Consider the following 8,265-nt stretch of genomic DNA (forward strand, 5'->3'; position numbering starts at 1 on the left):
TAGGACATGTATGTTTCCCTAGATGAGGGATACTCATCATTATTATGAATAGGTTACTCTATCAAAAATGTTCTATCCAATTCCCTGAATTATTCACTATCATAGTCAGTCTCACCTTCGTCTAGTTGAGGGACACTAACATCACCATATGCACTGAGAAATATCTAAGATTTCTCAGGGTTCACGTGCATGCCCCCGCCACCACGCTCTATCACTTAAATAAATCCATTTAGATTCAAGTACCTTAAGATGTCCAGAATTTGACGACAGTCAAGGCGATATGAATCATGGCATGTTGAAGCTAGAAGGACATTGGTGTCCCATCTTGTATAAAGAACACCTTCATACCGGCTCAGGACCTCCCTACCGAATTGATGTTGAAAAAATAGATGTAGGAGCACGTCACTCAATTCACCTATCAATGGTATACAATTCAAATGAGGAATTTGGAGGTTAGTGTCGGCATTATATATCGGGAGAGATATAAATTCCTTTAAGATATGCGAATCACCCCCAGATTGTGTAGAAATTTTAATGTATTCCATAGACGTGGAGTAGAAACATAGTGGATACTATGACTCAAATCCACACAGACTATTTTATCTACACCCCTTTTACCATCCCAGAACTCCTCGTGGAAACTCACCATTTCATTATAATGAGTTAATCTAGGCGGAAGATTGTTTCTTCCCCATATAAACTCTCGCATTAAGATATTCACTAATGCTTTCAAAATTAGTACATCTGCTGAAAGGGATGGGGCATCCATACAAGGCCAATCACCAGCATTGATGAGTGGGCGCCTGGCACAACAATACCCAAGCGCATCTTGCCTTTCAAGAGTGAAATGTTCCTGCATAGTCATACCTATCCCACCATATTTATAGACTTTGTATACCAATTTGGGATGAAATGAAGAATAACCTTCGTGTATATGTGACACCATGGTATCGATTGATGCGGGTAAGACGCCCCGCTCCCTCCACATATCATTCGAATTATAGTCTCTTGACCTCATTAATCAATTGAAGTTTCCAAAAACTACCATGAAATCTCCGGTGAAAAGTGACGTTGTGATTACTTCTAGATCCAATGAAAACTTTCAAGATAATACAAAAAGTGTTCATCATTTCTTCCTCTTGGTAAGTTGGCTGGTTTCTTCCCATTCGTTATTCTTTCCACTAATCTAATGGTTCCATTCTCCCATCGAGAGGTTATGATACTAGCAAGAGTCCTATTCTTCTCCTCTCGATCCTACCTTGGGTTATGTTTGACAAGGATGGTCAGTGAACTTCTATTGGTTTCAAAGGAGGATAGAGATCCATTGGGGAAGGCTCGAAAGGTTATTCGATATCAAAGGTTGACCCTCAACGCGCCGCAACCACTATTTTGACTCCTTTTATGCAATTATGAACGAAACTTTCTCGATTCCAATGCAACTTATCCTTTAGGAGTTGACGTAACAAACTACGCGAGCCTCCCTATGAAGCCAACAGAAATCCTATCCAAATACTAAAAATAAAAGGCAATTTCATTATGGTGGTATACCAGCCGCCAGTTCTGGAACTTCCAGTTCCAATCGGAGCATATAGATCCGTAGATGGATTTGTATGTATAGCCACTTCAGTCGTGCTCCTTGTTTCTCGAATGGAAAAAAAGTATCTTATTTCTAGGAACATGCTAAACCAGAAATTCTTATGTTCGTGATTCTTCATCCACCGATGCAGAAAATCTTCCAGTTTTCCATTCTCATATGAGGCAGGAAAGTTTATGGGCAACAGGTCCGCACAAAGTGATTCATCATGTTCAAACATGAACCTTTCGCTCGTTGGGGGCGGTTATAAATCATCAAATTCCCACAAATGGAATGAGAAGTGGGTCCATGTAAATGATCGAGACCTCGCAAACAACAACGTTCCTTCCCCATATGGAGTTCGGGACCCAAGGGCAATCGTTGAGTGAACTGTATCTTATTCGTATTAGTTGACCTAAGCCGCACCATTATTGCATGGGTGGGGCTCAGCCTCCGAACCGTACGTGGGACGAGTTTCTGCCTCATACAGCTCGGGCCAAAGACCGGGGAAGTTGAGGAGAGATGGGGAGACCCAACTACTGCCGGTCAGGACGAACAGGAAAGGGGGTGGGGATAAGCTTGTGAAGAAGCAAGCTAATTGCCCCACCCCCCAAAAACAAACCGACCCAGCAAGAAAACATATGCGCAAGCGCAACAAAGCGCTCATCCCTTGCTTGCTACTTTGCGTTCTTTCTACTCCATCCCAGTCGATTCTAGGATAGGCGGCTAATATAATATGTGCAGTAGTCGTTGTTTGACCAATCGGCTCGGACACCAGACCACTTGTGCCCGCCCATTCTGTCTCACCCTAAATGGAATGGCTCTCTTAGTTACGTTGTGCCCCGACCCGAGTCCCCACGTCCGCTTTTATCCGCCCGCAACCCGGCCAACACAACATTAGGGCCGCCCCCCCCCCATTCTATGCTAACCCGGGCCGGGGTTCACTTTTTGGGAAGCCTGTTCCCACCGCGCTCACGGCCTGGCTGGCCTACCAGCGGTAGTGGGAATTCTCTCGTTCCCTTGTCAAAAAAGGGTTGGTTGGATGCCGGATCTACTCCACGAGGAGCGGTACGGACGTAGATGATATCATCACGACCTATCTTTGCGTACTGCTAGGGATGCTTAATGCCACTTCGCCAACTGGCATTACCTGCGCTTTCATGTCTCTCAGTGTGGTCAGCACTGGGTGTTTCCGAGCAGCGAGGCTTACACCCATTCGCATTAATTCATCCAAAGTTCCTTACCCTTATGCACGAATTTTGCAATAAGCCATCTTCCTATCAAGGTTAAGGAGTCAACTAAGCATCTCAGCGGCGGGATTGAATACCCGGATCGAATTAGAGTTCACGCCGCCCGCCCTGAACAAATAGAATAAGAGGCGTGGGCCACAGGTCGCACATAAGCCATTGGGTCGCACGACAGAAGAACACCCAACATAAAGATGCACACTCCTCCATGTGAAATAGAAAGATTCATCTTCACTTTTTTGTAGTAGTCGTGACCAACAGCCATCAGCAGTCGGCTCGTTGGTAAGGCGAGAGCTTCAAGCCCGCTTTCTGGTGGCACACCCCACAAACAAGCACCACTCGACGAGCGGTGGGGGCGGGAAAAGCTATAGGCCCAAAACCTTCGACCCTTCTTTCTATATGGGGGTGCCCGGGGCACCTCATCTTGTCATTTTGTTGCTCATTCCCCTTAGGCCGAAGTGTTTGGCCTTTACTTTGGAGCGCCCGCTCACGCTTCGCTGACCTATCACGTGGTAAAGAGAAGAGAGTACGAAAGAATTGTAAACAGAGGAGATCGCAGAAAGATTCTAAATATGACAAGTCACCCATGGATTCGATAATAAGGAAATGAAGAGCGGGAATGAATGAAATAAAGCATTTCTAGCGGATGAGCTTCTCTCCATTTTGGCTGGTAATAGAATAGGGCGACTTGCTTTGACCAACACTCCACTTTTTGCTCTGTCCATGGAGTGTATAAATTTCCTTAAATGTAGATAGACCAAAAAAGGAATAAAGGGATAGGAATAGGAATTATAGTACCATTGGAAGAAGAGGCACCCGTGGGAACATCTCTACTAACAAACCATTTCAATAGTACGGGTGTTGCCGTGCCGCGGGGCATGACCATGGAAGTAATGAAAAAGAAGAAGTTCTGTAGTTGGACCATCTGCTCTATCCGTTCGATTTGAGCTTCTCCAGAGAAGATGAGACGCTAAAAATGAAAGTGTTCGCAACGCATACCGAAAAAGGGTACCTATGTTGCCGACCATTAATGACTAGTTCGAAGACTGGGAGCAGGGGCACGTGCCAAGAAAGATTTGTTACTTTCCCTATGGTTTTCGAACGTTTTCAATAAAACCTTCTCGTAGAAGTATTTTCACAAAGTTTTCGGTAATATTAGTAGATGCTATTTGAACCCTTCCTTTTATTAAGATTCGAATTCTTCTTATTATTATTATATAATTATTCTTTTTTCATGTATATGCGTCAGACACAATCTACTAATTGATCTATATTCTGATACCCTACTATATCATAGTCTCTACTACTAGTATTTTTAATACCTCAGGAGCTCATGAGACTCTTTTAGTGAAATTCATAAGTCTCAATTCCCGAGCGATCGCACCAAAAACTCGAGTTCCTTTTGGATTTCCTTCTTGATCAATGACAACCTTCATCATATCGTATTATCATATTGTTGTCATGTTTGAGTTTTTACATGTACGTACAATTACAGCTCGTCTTACTTCTGTCTAATCTTTCTAGAGGCATTTTGGGCACTGCTTCTTTGATTACAACAACAATAACGTCACCAATATGAGCATATCAGTGATTACCAGCTCCTAAGATTCGAATACATATCAATTCGATAGCCCCACTCCGTTGTTATCCACTACATTCAAAAGGGTCTGAGTGAGATGGATCCTGGAAGTCTGGTTTTTGATTGGATAGTGATCCCGGGCACGAGTGGTTGATCTTTGCGGGACGTGAATGGCCATGTAAAGGAGTATTGATGTCAATATGTTCGATCGAGAAGATTGGACGATGAAAGACGGATCCTTTGTGGTTTGAATAATAGGTTGTGGTCTCGATATTGGGCTATGGGCTGATTGCTTTCTGTATGAGCCCCTTGTGATTGGGCTCTCGTGGGCGGATTACTCGATGTGTACTCATCTTCCAACAAATAGGAGAAGACATAACCAGAAGAATTGTGAGAAATAAGTCAATTTATCAAGAAACAATTAGAAACTCCCAGGTGTTCCACGTTCTTGCCCTTTTCCTCTCAGGTCCGGCAGGCGAAGGCAAAAAGTAGGAGACGGGGAACGCGCCGATGGAGAGCTTGACGAGGAAGGCCCTCGACATAGCGCACGGCGGAGGGAGGGACGACGCGGTCAGTCGGAGACGAGGTCGACGTGCCCTCGCTCGACGCTCTCGTCGTCGCTGTCGCTGTCCTCCTCATCACTCCCGCTTGAGAAGGGGTCTTCATCATCGGAGGAGCTGTCCACGCAGCACTTCAGGCGAGTTCCAGATCTCCAAAGACCTTGACAGAGAGCAGGCCGTTCTCCATTAATTTGAAACAGAGAACGATCCGCCGTCAGGCTATGGATACGAGCGAAGGTCTTCCACCCGCGGCAAAGATACATGACCTGAGGGGCAGGAAAGTCAACATCGACCCGCGTGCCGCTGTTCCCACAGCCCCTCATATGCAACCTCAGGGTCTGGGGCGGATCGAGCTCCATCTCCCGAGCGAATGGCGCAGGGAGACGAAGGCGACGATGCGGTGGCCGACACAGCTTGATGAAGAACTCACGAGGTTGGTCCCCGACGTGGCCCTCCATTGGAGGAGGCATCACTGGCGGAGGCAAGGCCGGTGCACCGCCCCGTCCCCCTCTTCCCCGAGCGCCAAGCTGGCCTCGGCCTCGCCCCCTCCTCCTTCCTCTTGCGGCCAGCTCCGCCGCCGTAGGCTCTTGGGAAGGAGGGACGCGCTGTCGACCAAAGACCCTTGCCGCCACCGTCGAAGGACCGGCGCCCCCTCTCGCCATGGCAGATGAAAGAGCGGGGCCGAGGTGGAAGGAGAGGGATGATGAAAGGTTGTGGGGTGCCATCCCCCTCCCCCTTCTTATAAAGGGGCGGGGTCGGGACTCGGCCGCCCCACTCAGCCAATCCGACCATCGGGGGCGTAGAGAATCGAGGCCGACCCGCTGCCCCAATCAGCAGCGGCCTGTTTCCCTGCCTCATCATTCAAGGCCCGCACCCACCCCCTACCATCTTCGGAGCACGGGGGACACGTGGTGGGCGAGAAAAAATCAAGGGAACGGACGAGACGGCCATTCTCCGCCCCGCGGTCGTGGGGAGCGGGCGCCTTGAAGACCACGACCCAAGCCCACTCAGTAAATGAGCCACGCCTCTGCGTTTTCCTCTTTTTTATGGGGAAGGCGCGAGCCGCCTCTTTACCACGACGTGACGTATGCGTGCGGAAACCGCCCCACGCATGACCCCCACGTCACGCATGACCCCCCACGTAGCGCGTTCAACGCGGGTCATGGGGAAGCGCAGCGGACGGAGAAGTTACTGCGGTAAAAATCCACCCCACCTGCCCGCGCACCATTTTGGGCCTAGCCCGACAATCCGTCGCGCTTATGTGTGGCCCAGGCCCGGGGGCTCCTGTCGATGTACAAAAGTAGGGGCTCTCCTTTTGCACCCCTTTACTTGTGCACGAGCAGGCAGGGCCGCGCCCACGGCCATGCTAAGCGGGGCAGAGGAGGGAAGCCGGAGCACAAGATGACCAAAGCAACGCCAATACTAGAGGTGCAAAGAGAGCAAGAGGGCGAGGTGGACTCCCCCGGCAAGACCCTTGCCGGGGTGGCTTCCGCAGCCTCGGCAAGATCCTTGCCGGGGCAACTTGCCTGACGCCAGCAGAGCGCGCCACCCTTGAGCCCAAGGGGTTCCAACACCATCAACCATATTGGAACCAAGGCTCGGGAGGCACTTCCGTGGTGGCATGCAGATCTTTATAGAGATCATAGATACACAAGATCAGATGGGAACCAGAAGACGACGATCCTTGGCGAGATCCTTGCCAAGGAAATCCATGAGACCCCCGACAAGATCCTTGTCGGGGACGACCGCGGTGCCGCAGCGAGACCCTTGACGAGGACGCCTACGGGGCCGCAGCCAGGCCCACATCTGCCAAGACTCCACCCCCGCTCCCATACAGCTGCCAGCTCAACCAGCTGGGCAGGCATCTGTGTGGCAGCACGCGGCCTCTACACCAACTCAGCAAGCACCTGCGTGGTGGCATGCAGATCTTCATGAAGGCTCCACCATCGCGCCAGCCCAGCAGCCAGCCAACGTGGCGCTACAACACCTCGTTAGCTTGGACGTGCGTCGGAGCCAGGCGAGGCGACAACAGCTGGGACGAGCTTCTTTGTCGTCCCCAATAAAGCAAGAGGGGCACGTCGGTAGCGCATTAAATGTGTTTGTCTGACGATGCCAAGAGATAGACTCAGCCCCTGTACACCTTTCCACCTCCTGTGTGCCACTGTGGCGACCCCTTTTTGTCTATAAAAGGAGGCCCGAGGCATACTGGAGAGGGATTCGGATCTTTTGGACTAGAGAGCCACCACAGCTAGTTCAAGAACACAAGAACACCCAAATATACATCAAATCAGGACTAGGGTTTTACGCGTCTCCGCGACCCGAACCTGGGTAAACAATTTGTGTGCTGACCGCCAGACCCGCTCTTTGCACAACCCCGCACCCGCCAACCGTTGAAGGGATCCCAGTGACCCCATAGGTGTCGTTTCCCACCGACAAAGTGATTGGAGAGTTCCTCTAGTTAATCATTTAAAGGATCCAAGTCAAATGAGAGATAGGAAAAATTCGGCGACAAGATTTAAAATATACTTTGCTTAATGACAAGTTGTTTCGCCGAACAATAGATGGGTTATTTTTAAAATGCTTGGATTCTGATCAATCTAGAATAGCTATGGGTAAGTGCACGAAGGAATCTGTGGAACACATCAGTCGGCTCACAAAATGCGATGGTTGTTAACAAGAGCGGGGTTTTATTGGCCGACTTTGCTAGAGGATTGTTTCCGGTACTATAAAGGTTGGGAGGCATGTCAAAAATTTGGTAATGTACAGTTAGCGCCCGTGTCTATGTTAAATCCCATAATTAGGCCATGGCCATTTAGAGGATGGGGCTTAGATTTTATTGGTGAAATACATCCTTCGTCTTCTAAAAGACATCGCTTGGTCCTAGTTGCCACAAATTAACTTACTAAATGGACTGAAGCAGTTCCTTTGAAAAATATGACTCACAAAGAGGTTATTAGTCTTGTTTTAGAGCATATTATTCATAGATTCGGTATTCCTCAAACTGAATCTTTAGGAATTAAATTGTTAAATTCGTCGCCTTCTTATGCTCAAGCTAATGGACAGGCCGAATCTAGCTATAAAACTTCAATTAAGCTTATCAAAAAGAAAATTGAGGAGCATCCGAAAAGATGGCATGAGGTACTTTTGGAAGCTTTATGAGCTCATCGGATATCTAAGCATGAAGCAAATCAAGTAGCATCGTATGATCTAGTATATGGTCAGGAGGCAGTGTTACCTGTAGAGGTTAATTTACAAGCCCTTAGAGTGGCCAGACAAAATGATTTGTCGGCTGTGGATTATAATGAT

At 48.4% G+C, this 8,265-nt stretch overlaps 1 pseudogene; it reads right to left on the reverse strand.

Annotated features, from left to right (window-relative positions):
• Positions 1 to 1,367: 1,367 nt before the first annotated feature.
• LOC123056919 (cytochrome c biogenesis CcmF C-terminal-like mitochondrial protein) lies at positions 1,368 to 3,933 on the reverse strand (annotated as a pseudogene).
• Positions 3,934 to 8,265: the final 4,332 nt, after the last annotated feature.

Source organism: Triticum aestivum, chromosome 3A (assembly GCF_018294505.1).
Source record: "Triticum aestivum cultivar Chinese Spring chromosome 3A, IWGSC CS RefSeq v2.1, whole genome shotgun sequence".
Taxonomy (NCBI): Eukaryota; Viridiplantae; Streptophyta; class Magnoliopsida; order Poales; family Poaceae; genus Triticum; species Triticum aestivum.